Source organism: Hylaeus volcanicus, chromosome 6 (assembly GCF_026283585.1).
Source record: "Hylaeus volcanicus isolate JK05 chromosome 6, UHH_iyHylVolc1.0_haploid, whole genome shotgun sequence".
In the NCBI taxonomy this organism is placed as follows: Eukaryota; Metazoa; Arthropoda; class Insecta; order Hymenoptera; family Colletidae; genus Hylaeus; species Hylaeus volcanicus.
Genome location: NC_071981.1, coordinates 5,869,838 through 5,882,653, shown reverse-complemented (window position 1 = coordinate 5,882,653; position 12,816 = coordinate 5,869,838). Strand labels below are relative to the sequence as shown.

Sequence of the window (12,816 nt, the reverse complement as noted above, 5' to 3'; positions counted from 1 at the left end):
GTAGACGAATGGATTTATGGACTAATAAACTGATGAAGTAATAGACTATCAGACTACTAAAGTGACAGATTGGTAGAATAATAGATTGGTAAATTAATAAATTGATGGACTAATAGATTAATAAGCTAATGGACTGATAGTGTAATAAATTGGTAGACTAATGGACTAATAAACTGATGAAGTAATAGACTAATTGACTACTAGACTGACAGACTCATAGACTAATAAATTGGTAGACCAATAAAGTGATGGACTAATAGACTGATAGACTAGTACACTGACTAGTATACAAACATGACTAAATATTCATTTTGGATTCTTACAAACTAATTATATTTGTTCAAACATTGGGAAACGTCGCCAACGCCACAAAAATTCTTCAAATCACGATTCTATGATTTACGCATGCAATTAAAAAATGCTCGTGTCACGATCAGTCACAAACGCCGTGTTCCTATTGAAAGCTGTATAAACTTAATTGACCGCTGAAGACCATTTCCTCTATTCACGTAGAACGCGTCTTCCAGTGTTACACTCACCTAAATGCAAATTAGGAGCTTGTCTCTGTGCTTGGAAGACATAGCACGTCCGCCTGCGGGTTTGCGCGGGGGGGGGGGGGGTGGAGCAGTCAAATTGTACAATTGAGATAACCCTTTCCAGCGACATTGCACAGCCAATTGACTTTAACTCGACTATAAGATCGGTCTATGTTCCAGATACTGTGCTACATCTTTATCACTGGACAGGTGATTTCATACATAATAATGTAGAATATCATTGAGTTATAGATATACAGGAAGTCCTATAAATCTGGCTTGATGTCTCCAAATGAATTTTTCATTATAATTATGCACATGTATAAAGTTCATTCAGGAAAAGTTTCGAGTTAAATTAAGTAATTAATAATAATAATATATATAGTTTATTATAAAGATTCACAAAAGTATTTGGTCAGAGAACCTAATATTATAATAATTTCTATACTTTTCCACAATTTTTCGATAATTGCAGGATCACCCTTTGTATTTTATCATCTGCATATAGTTGAAGAGTGCTCATTAAAAGTATAATTCCTAATATCTCAATAATCTAGATTAGGTCTGGATTAGGTCTCCATTGGTTTAGTGCTCACTAAAAGTCTAATTCCTAATTAAAATTTCATAATATAATCTATACATGAATTGCAACCACAATAATCTGGTTTAGGTCTGCTTTAGGTGTGATTGCTTTAGTGCTCACTAGAAGAGTGCTTTAGTGCTCACTAATTCCTAATTAAATTTTCATAATAGAATCTATACATGAATTGATATCTCAATAATCTGAGTTAGAACTGGTTTAGGTCTGTTTGATTTAGTGCTCACTATAACTCTAATTCCTAATTAAAATTTCATAATAGAATCTATATATAAATTGATATATCATCCTAATTCCTAATCCTAATCCTAATTTCTAGTTCCTAATTAAATTTTCATAATAAAATCTATAAATAAATGCATACCTCAATAATCTGGGTTAGGTCTGTTTTAGGTCTGATTGATTTAATACTCACTAAAAGACTAATTCCTACCTAAAATTTCATAATAGAATCTATACACGAATTATTACCTCAATAATCTGGGAACCGAAATGTCAAACGGTTATATAACATTTCCAATTCAAGGATTAATTTGAATATGCGAGTAACACAATGAAAATCACGAGACATTCGACACCTTTGAGGTACGTGACGAGTGTTGACGAGGTTGTCACGCGAGCACTGATTACCGTAGAATGTAACCAGCTTGGTCATTGACCAAGATAAATTTGCTCGTGCGCCATTCACGCCGAAGGTCCTCGAGTACGCTGTCGCTCGGGCGGATCTACGTGGGCACGCAACATTTGTACCGTCGTTAAAACGTAAACAGATCAGTTGCCTGTAGGTCGAGTGCGCCGTGGCACGTAATGGGACACCCGAGAAAATTATTGCTCGTTAAAATTTACGTTGGCCGGGCGACGATTGGTTCGCCCGTAACGCATGGACGAATTGATGAATGATAAATGCGAACGCGGTCAGCTTCGATTGCACCGTCGAAGCTGGCCATTAATTATGAATCATGTTGACCATTGTCGACGATGCATTTTCTAATACCGTGTTTGTTTATAATTGTATGAAATTGAGAGGAAGAATGCAGCTGGTGGAATTGGATTTAATTGAATATTAGATGGGAATTTTCTTTTAAGGATACTAGTGTGATACCTTATTGGAAGTATAATGATTTGTATGGTCATTGTAATTCGTTTGATTCGAAAGATTAAATAATTATTCGCGAAGGGGAATTATAATGGAGATTCGAAATTTTTATGGAATTCTTTGTGGGGCAGAATTTGAAATAAAGAGGGAGCTCTATAGTATATGAGCCATAAGTTGTGTTGTATTGTTAGTATCATTTTGCATCCAGTATTTAACTAATATTTTTACTTTTATTTGTGTATCTCGAGATTCGAAAAAACACTCTGGAATATTTTCCAAAAGAATACTCTAGCAAAAATTATTCCAGAGAAGACACATATGAGTTTGATTTACTATTTTACAACATTTAAGCTTTTTCACACTAGTATGAACTAAATAATCTTATAAAGATAAGGATTGATATTATAAAGCTAATATCTTAAGAGTATGGCTTTGGGAAGATTAATTGTTTGTATTACGTATTGATTCATTAAGGTGTGGACAGATCAAACTAAGAAGAATCACAATGTGATTCATAAAAAAGTGCAATATCAATAACTATTAAAATTTGTAAATATGAAATGTTCTTCAATGGATACGTACAATAAATATCACATAATGAACCTACGCGTATGTTTCGGTGTTGCAACATCAGATCGCTTGAATATTTATGTTTCTACCGATATCCGAACGATTCTCACAAACGGCGCGTTTCATGCGAGACTGATTCCAAGGTCATACAGTAAAGATTCGAAATTCAACAAAAATTGTATAACACGAGGAATTTTCCTCGCGAAGCTGAACGTCTCCGAGTGATTAGAAATCTAAACGAGCCTCGCTGTCGATTATATACCCGGCGCGATTTATGTGTCCGGCGACCGTTATCCTATTCTACTGATGCACCATTGTCTAGCAGAGATTTAAATGAAAATGAAATGAATTAAATGAAAGCAAAGTAAACAAAATAACATGTTCCGTTCGACACTTATGCAATAAAAATTTAATTCTGAATTATGCATTCAAATTGATGTTCAAGTTGCATTAATGGGAGATTATCTGGTTAAGTGTTCAATTAAACGAGACTTGCCTCTGGTTTGAGAAACATATTTAATGAATGGGAAACTAAATACAGTGATCGAATTTTCCGGAATAATATTCGATATTCATTAAATAAAGTAGTATGTTAAAGTGTCATTTAAAAAACGAGTAATTTACTTTATTCTTTTTGTGGTTCAAATAATTTCACATAAAATATACTGTACTTGATACAGTATTCGACAAAATCTAATTCCCTTTTGTAGATTAAATAAGTAAGTCGTAGATTAATTAATCAAACATTATTTTCCATTCTCCCCTACTTGCAATTAAAATTACACAATCTGGTCCACTTATTAAAACATAAAATAAATTGTACAGTAGTGGACAAAATCTAATACCCTTTTGTGGACTAAACAACTAAGTCGTCGATTAATTAATCAAACATTATTTTCCATTCTCCCCTCCTCACAACTAAAATTACACAATCTCCTGCACCTATTAAAACAAACCAATCTTCCACTCATACTCGTCCATGCAACGATACCAAATGCAAACCATAAATTCATCCTCCTCCCAATCTACTTCCACAATTCTTAATTTATTGCACTCACCGTAAAACGAGTATGTTAATAAATTGGAACAGAAAAACTAGTCGCCGCTCCCCCAAAGACAAACAGCGACCTTACTTTTCGATACGGCAGTCTAGTTATCCTACTTAGCCGTGACTAATTCTTTCATTAGCGAACCATAAGTGCCGAAGCATGACATTTTAACGATACCGCGATTGCCGTGACAAAGTAGTATCGTAACCAATGTTGAGTAGATATGAAAGTGAACGTAAACAATACAAAAAAAAACAAAAACATAAAACACGACAGGCCTTCGAAGCGGTTTTCTCGTAACGAGGAAACGAACGCTTAGGATTAGGCGTGGATAACGTCAGTTCCCTCCATCCACTGGTAATACATTATCGGATCGACGTCGATCGATTAGGATCGCGACACGCGATTGTCCTGGTATAATTTGTCCTTGGACGATCGGTATTCCTACCCCCTTCACGAGGTCCGTTCGAACTCGATGCATTTCCAATTCCTCACGCCTCCGTGGCGAGTGGGAAAAACGCCTAACGGGCACTCGATCGCCGAGATTAGAGTGTCGCAATCGGTTACCGCGAATCGCGCGCGCGCTCGAGCGTTGAACGCGTTAATAAATAAGGTAATCCTAGGAAAAATGATAATCTCCTGTTCGCGGTGGGGATCGAGGAAACTTGCTTAGCTTTGGGAACGTGTCGAGTTCCATTCGCGGTGATTTCGACGTAATTCTGTGACGTAATATTTATTCAATAGGTTCGGCGATTGAATAGTACTTGAGGAAATGAGAATGAGGCTCAGATTTCGTTTGGTGACGATTGGAGCTTGTATGATTTGATATTTGTGGTTGTATTTATTTTTGTAGCTTTATTGCAGCTTCATTTATTTTGTAGCTTCATCTTTCGTTTATTGTGGCTTGTATTTGAATTTTATGTTAACTTTTTTAATTGTTGGAAATCCGTAGCGAAAGGAAGTATTGTAATCAACAGGTAATATTCAGAGACTTTAAAATATTAGTTTTGTAAAATTCTGAATCTTTAATTACAGAATTCTAAGTATGACATAATGAATAAGTGGAATATCGAATGGCTATGTTTTGTCATAGCAAAAGTTTAGATACTAATATATGCATTCGAATTGAATTTAGAAAACAGAACAATAAAGGAATTGATTTTATTTCTAAAATTATATTATTATTCAGATTTCTGAATATTATTAAGTATATAAGTATTATTAAGTATTATTGAGTAATATAAGATATTACTTGAAAATTATTATGCTTTGAAATTCTCGAATCTCAAAAAATGTAATAAAAGTTTGGTTACTAATATATACATTAGAATTGAATTTAGAAAAGAGTAAAATGTTACACATTTTTTTCATTCGCTTCTAGACTATTTAATAAGTGCCTAAAGAAACAGATTTTATTTTTAAGACTATAATTACTACTCAGATTTCTAAATACTATTAAGTAAAGATATTACTTGAAAATTATTTTGCTTTGAAGTTCCCGGCTCTCAAAAAATAAAATTGCCGAGAAAGAGCAATAAAACGACGAGAGAATGACACTGTAACATTGAAGAGAACTTGTTTTTGCAAAGGCACTTCAACATTACCAGCTTCGTTAATTGAATGATTGCTTTTTGTTCACGAGTGTGTTTTAAATCCCTCTTAAACGCCACTATCGTTGCATGAAATCGCAACCACTCATTTATTCATTAACCTGGAAACTCGTTAGATGCCTTTAATCATAAACTGAGACCTTGAGAGATGGAGAATGGGATTCGTCGGCATGACAAATTGGAAAATTGAGAGGCATACGTTTCGCAATTATTTATCATCTAATCTGTTTGAATTTTGGAATTCCAATATTAATGACTAGGTTACCATTTAAAGGGATGGTATCCATTTTGAATTAAATTCAATATGCATGACGATTTACGCCTCGGGACAGGTCATTAAAATATCATGAAATTCAAGAGAAGTGATCAGAAAATCATGACATCTATAAAAGTATACCATTACATTTTGTTTTTAAATTCTGTAGGTATGTACGAGAATGTGTTCGTTTATGTATGTTTGAGTGTGTCTTTATGGCGTTTTGCTTCACATCTTATGAACGCTAGTTCAATGCTGCAGGGTCGTGCAATTATTTTCCTTTTTATCTACGCGATCAGCACGAAGGATCCACTGTAATCACTATTATCTTGTTATATAATTAATTATTCCTCGATCGGGACTCCTCCACGTCGTTACGCCGCCATTGTCGTTGCGGTTTTCTCGTTACGTCATAACCATTAAGTATTGGAATCTGTGTCGCTCGGTGTTTATTTCTATCCCATATTATATGTCCCGTGTCCTGTGTCCTGTGCCTTTTGTCTTGACTGTGTCTTTTGTCCTGAATATGTCCTGTGTCCTGAATTTGACCTATGTCTTTTGTCTTGAGTGCGTTGAACGCATCCTGTGTTCTGAATGTGTCCTGTGCCTTTTGTCTTGACTGTGTCTTTTGTCCTAGATGTATCCTGTGTCCTGAATATGTCCTGTGTCTTTTGTCTTTAATGTGTCCTGTGTCCTGTATCCTGGTTTTGATCTGTGCCTTTTGCCTTGAATCTCTTTTGTGTCTTGAACGTGTCCTGTGTCCTGAATGTGTCTTCTGTCTTGAAAATGTCCTGTGTCTCTTGTCTTGAATCTGTATTGTGTCCTGTATCTTTTATCTTAAATGTGTCCTGTGTCCTGAATGTGTTTTCTCTCTTGAAAATGTGCTGTGTTTCTTGTCTTGAATCTGTCTTGTGTCCTGTATCTTTTATCCTGAATGTGTCCTGTGTCCTGAATTTGACCTGTTCCTTTTGTCTTGAACCTCTCTTGTGTCTGGAACATGTCCTGTGTCCTGAATGTGTTTTCTCTCTTGAAAATGTTCTGTGTTTTTTATCTTAAATCTCTCTTGTGTCTTGAACGTGTCTTGTATCCTGGATGTGTCTCCTGTCTTGAAGATGTCCTGTGTCTTTTATCCTGAATGTGTCCTGTGTCTTTTGTCTTGAATCTCTCTTGTGTTTCGAACATGTCCTATATCCTTAATTTGTCCTCAACCTTCCCACAATTCTATCAAAATTCACCTTCCCTTCTGGACACTGGTACCCTAATTACTTCCATTAGGTTCAAATAAAAACCTAAATCTCAAAAGTTCCTTGCCCAGGCACTTTTCGACTCATTCATCATTACACACGAATTCTTCGCCTCCGTAAAATCGCGAGGCTTTAACGTGGATGATTTAGTCGAACAATGACCGTCACCCAGGGAAGCTTTTAAGTCAAAGTCATCAAGTGCTGTAAAACGTCGCCGAGGTGAACGTAATTAACTCCGTGCCGCGGCCGATATCCCCGTTTGGAAGACGCCGCGTAACGAGAAAGTAATTAGAACGTCGTAATAAGCGCCGCGACGCGGTAAGAGCGACCGGGGAAACTCCAAAGGGAAGTCGTTCAATTAAGTTACAGGGGTCATGTCAACCGAAGCTTCAGATCCGAGATAGGAAACATTTTAATCCGGCGAAACTCTGACCAGCGCTACGCCAACTCGTAAAGCGCGTATAAATCTTCGTTTGCTGTTAATTAAGCCGCGTGATATTCGCGGGAAGTGATTCTAATTAAAACTTATAAATTCGATGACACTGCGAACGCGCGTACACGGTGTGATTGTAATCCTCGGCCTGATTAACGTACCGAAGAGAAATAATCAAAGGGAAATATTGGCACTCTTGGCGAGCACAGATCGTACTGCATGGGACGTAACTTAATGGTCACGGGGTATAATCGAAAACTTTTGTCCTGGGGTACAAACCACACAGCAAACGTCATCACAGTCATATGTATTGAATTTGTTTAACCCTTTCAAATTACTTTCTTTTCTCGTACTAGTGTAATTTAATTTGTAGGGTTAACTTGGACTAAAATTTCTATAGTTTCCCAATATAGTGTAGTTTTTGAGGAAAACTGGTCCTTCTTCACAAACAAGGACTTTTACAGTTAATTCTTTTGAGGTTAGGAAAATGTGGTTGGATCTCGAAACAATGAATCGTCACTCCGCAGACACTTCTTATTAGATCGTATATATTAATCAAAAAGAAACGAAATTACAATGTCTATAAGAAACAGGAAATGTATAACTATGAAAGAATATATGAGCAAGTTAAAGGAATTAGTTTGATCACACGTGGCACACGCAAGAAAAACGAAACAGGAACAGAGAAAGTATTTCATATTCTTTCAGTAGATGCAGCATGGCAAGCCACTAATCTATACTATAATAAGGTGCGTAATTCAATAAAGACATTCGCTCTAAATACTACCGTTGGTAATTTTTAAATTTTGTGTCCTCAACTATGGTCGCCAGGTCTAAAGTGGTTACAAAAAACATTTTTCTTGGGTAATTTCGAACTGGACGCGTCCGGAAATATTGGAATCTGTTAAAAATCTAAAGGGAGCGAAATTTCGACCAATAGCAACGCTTCTGGTTCGGCGTGTTCAACAGTCGGGAAAGTAAAAACGCGCGTAGCGGGAATATAACGCATTTTTATGAAATTCAAATGAATCGCTCCGCTGAAACTGGAAAAGGTAATAACGCGGGTAGAAAATATGCCGCTTAGAGGCGTCAGGGGCGAACAGTCGAATTCGAAATGGCAGGTCGATTTCGTCGTTTTCGCCGAATAAAATTTGGCATCGTTACGAGATCAAAGGAGGTTGATTTAAAGGTTTTTCGAGGTACATTTCGCCTGTTTGTTTTATGTTCATTAATCTTCTCAAAGAGTGACGTTGCTGGAATTTAATTAAAACTCGATAGTCAGGTAATTTAACGACGTATAAAAAAGTTAAATAGTTAATAAATAAATGAAATAAATACACGGTGTGTTTCGGTACGATTGTGACACGATTCCTCCCCATAATAGTTAAATGATTATGGTAATTCATGCACGGCACGCTATTTCTGCAACATCGTCTCGCTCTAATGCGATTAGAGAATTGCGGAAAATTTTGCATAACTCGGTGCGTTTGAAGGAGTGCTCTTATGATTCATACGAATTCCCAGCCTTTCCATTTATGTTTCCTATTCTATAACGATTAGTGGTGTAAAAGAATGTGCTTTGTAAAATGTTTAACTTTATTTTCAAATATTTGTCAAGCAATAGGGAAAAACGAGGATTAGCTTTTCCTTGTTTTAAAGGGAACTGGTTTTAGAGTCATTCAAGAGTAATTGGAATGATCATAGATAGATTGGTGAAAATGACTATAGAAACAAATGAGGATACAGTCAGTCTCATAAGTATTCGTACCTTCTAAATTAAATTATAGGTTTGACGATACCAAACAAATTTTTCGTTATAAAGATATACAAGTGTAAAGTTTATTTATGCAGGTATTTATAATAAACTATTTGTTCGGAAAGGTAAAACGTGTTATTTAAACAAACTTCTTCAACAGGTGTAAATGGTACGAATCTTTATGGAAGTGACTGTACATTAATATAGTGAAAGGAATTTTAGTTTATTTAATTAAATTTTAGAATATTATAATTAGACTGCGGATCTTTATGCAAAATAAAATCTTTTTAAACGTGCCTACAAAGTTGAACCTAAATAGGAATTTATTTTATTCTGCAAATATTATAATATGAACTTTACTTTCAATCTTTTTTATATTCTTGCATATCATTTGCATTTGCATTCAAATTTTCTATAAATGCATAAAGATCCGCAGTCTAATTATAATATATCTGAGACAAACGAAAGTATATCTAAATGCATGAAGTGATTAATGAAGGTTAAATATTGACACAGAAAATATTAATTACGATTAGTAAAATAAATAAATAATACACAGGGGTAGGTCATTACTAAAGCACGAAGGGTACAAGTACATATCGAGTCGTTTAAAAAATTCTACAGAGAAAACAAAAATCCCATATTGATTACCAAACAAAATTACTAACACAGATTGTAAATACGAAAAGAGTGCTCATAGAATCAAAAGTGTCTTAATTTCAGAGTTCCAAGACTGACCACCGTTACATCGCTCGCAGAGATCCCGGATCGACTCGATCCTCGGGTGTACAATTTTCCGAAACACTCTCGACTGAACGAGCACAACGCGACTTTCATCTCCAGAAAGCTTCGAAGAGAGAGGGGCGCGTTTGAATTTTAGTCTGATCTCGATCTCTCACCTCCCCGATGAGGGCGTTCTCGTCGCCAGTCGATTACACCGAAACTCGAACGCGGGTTTCCATCTTTTGGCCGGGTGCACAATGAACGCGGTCGTTTGTACGAGCTCAGCGAATGAAATGGCACTGATCGAACGCGAAATCACACGGTCAAACCATCGTGTCCCACCCCCTACCTAGCGTCTTTTCACTCCTTCCCGTGAGTGCACAACGTGTCGAATGCAGTCACACGAAGTAGGGATTTCGATTCTTATCGGACCGAGAACGGCTATCTGCATTCGTGGCGCACGCTCGCGATCGTTACATCTCGGTATCGATCATCGATATCCGTGGTTTCCACGCGATTTTATTTGGGGGTGGATGAAATTGATCGGAATGGGAATTCGAAGCACCTTCGAATTCAATCATTTTATTTTAATAGAAATAGGTTTCAACCGCGATAGGATTTCAATGAGTTGGCCCATAGTGGAGTATTTACATAGAAAAATGGGCCGAAATTATTTCGGCGAAGGCCCTTTTTTTTTTAACAATTATTTTTCATGATTTGAGTATGTGTTTTAATTGAGAGTAAGTTATTTTATAGCGCAAGGGATGAAGTTGAATTGTTTTAAGAGAGATAAATGAGTTTGGGATGATCCTCTGTATATCACATTTTTCTCATATTTTCCAACCATTACTTTTCATGATTTTTTAATAATATAATGTATGTAATAATTCCTCCATTTGCGTTCTTTTAATATTCCTTTTATTAATAGCAGTCATGGCTAATTTACATTTTGGAGCTCCCTCAAAATTAACCACATTTTACTATTTTTAATAATATAATATATTTAATAATTCCTCCTTGTGCATTTCCTTTTGCGTTCTTTTAACATTCCTTTTATTAATAGCAGTCATGGCTAATTTACATTTTGGAGCTCCCTCAAAATTAACCACATTTTACTATTTTTAATAATATAATACATTTAATAATTCCTCCTTTTGCATTCTTTTAACATTCCTTTTACTAATGCCAGGAGTGGCTATGATTCTACAGGCGTACAATATGTGACTACGTTCCACCATTGCAGATAAGTCTTGAAGAAGTCACAGCCAAGTAAGTAGTACATCTCTTCGTGGTTCCCGCCGTGAGTACCCTTGGAAGCTTGTTTCTGGGGGGAAACAAAGAGCCACCTCTGCGAGTAGAAAAAGTCTGTCATACTAAATATTGGAGTTTCATCATTCTTTCGTTAGCTGCCTGGATGAATCGTTATTGGAGGAACCAGTGTTGCTGAATCCAATAACGAAGGCCAGGGTAGTTATTTCCATCATGGTTCGACTCAGTTTATTGTCTCGGTTCAGTGGTCCCTGGACATCGGTGGTTATAGTCATCGAGTTTCTAGGACTTTTAACCTTTGGTCTGTAAAGACAATTATAATAACATCGGCTGAACAGTTTCTATATTTCTGATTATTGACAAATATATAAAATATTCGATGTATTTGTTTTGAAGATCTTTTCGAAGGTTGAAAACGCTTGATAAAACAGATATTTGCATAGTTGAGTGAGAATTAATTCCTCGACTCGCTGAGAACAGTCACTGTTTCTTAATTACACTGATTCACACTGATTCTATTCCGATTTAACGCAATTATTTCATTGCGCATACAGTCAGTGTAATAATTATTCATACAGCAACCAATTTAAAATAAAATTAATAAGAAAATGAGAGGCTAACATTAAAAGTTAATTTAAAACTTTAATTTACGCAACTTCTACTCTAAAAATATGTAGGAATGTTGGTTAATTATTTCTTCCCCTAAAATTTATTAATAAAATAGATACATGAAGTTTTATTTTGAATTAGTTTCTGTACGAATACTTATTAGACTGAGTGTATATTCCAGATTATTACGGAAAATGAAATTCAATCCCTATTTCAATCCCTATTTGCATTCAAAGTTCAAGTATAAATTAAACAATTAATGTTCTCTCGACGGATAACTTTCCCCATGGTATGTGAATTAACGAGTACGAAATTTACGAGGTCAATAATCGAGATTTCAAGGGCTTATCAATTTTCATTTCAAGGAAAAATTGACGAGAGTGTCATTTTATCATTAGGCTCGTTTAGATCAAGCAATTCGAAGCATTTTCATTTGATTACACGACGCATTAGATCGAGTATATATGGTTCGAAATATTTTAATTCTATAGTGACTACATCCTGTCGAGACTATTAATCGAATAGTCAAGGTTCACAAGTTCATAAATTTTGATTTGACAGAACAATCCAAGACAGTATCATTTTAGCATAAATAGGCTCGTTTAGATCAAACAATTCGAAACATTCTCATTTTACTACACGACGCATTAAATCAAGGGCAACTTTTAAATATTTTAATTCAATAGCAACTAAATCTTATCGAGACTATTAGTCGAATAGTCGAGGTTCACAGGTTCATAAATTTTCATTTGACAGAACAATCGACGACAGTATCGTTTCAGGATAGTTAGGCTCATGTAGACCAAGCAATTCCAAGCATTTTTCTCATACTTCGTCAGGCAGTAAATTGTTCGCAATTTTTTCATTTCTTAATTGAATAGTGACTTAATTGTACCGAGATCATTTACCTAGGAATGGTCTTTCATTGAAATTTCATACTGGAATTTCAGTTGACGATGGTTAAGTTAATTTGCCGCGATGGCTGTTCGAACGCCAACAGTTAAACTATCGGTTTTAATGATAATGCGGTAGAATTACTGTAATTAGATACTTGAGTGTCTCCCGTT

The 12,816-nt window shown here is 35.6% G+C and overlaps 1 protein-coding gene across 4 annotated transcripts in view; it reads right to left on the bottom strand.

The window, feature by feature from the left end:
- Nucleotides 1-10,190, bottom strand: part of LOC128878470 (UNC93-like protein) — a 31,674-nt gene extending 21,484 nt beyond the window's left edge. For 2 of the 4 annotated variants that reach the window (XR_008457410.1, XM_054126701.1), the window contains exon 1: nucleotides 10,048-10,190. The gene's annotated coding sequence lies outside the window, so the exon portion shown is untranslated. The other 2 variants (XM_054126702.1, XM_054126703.1) reach the window with 2 other exon arrangements.
- Nucleotides 10,191-12,816: the final 2,626 nt, after the last annotated feature.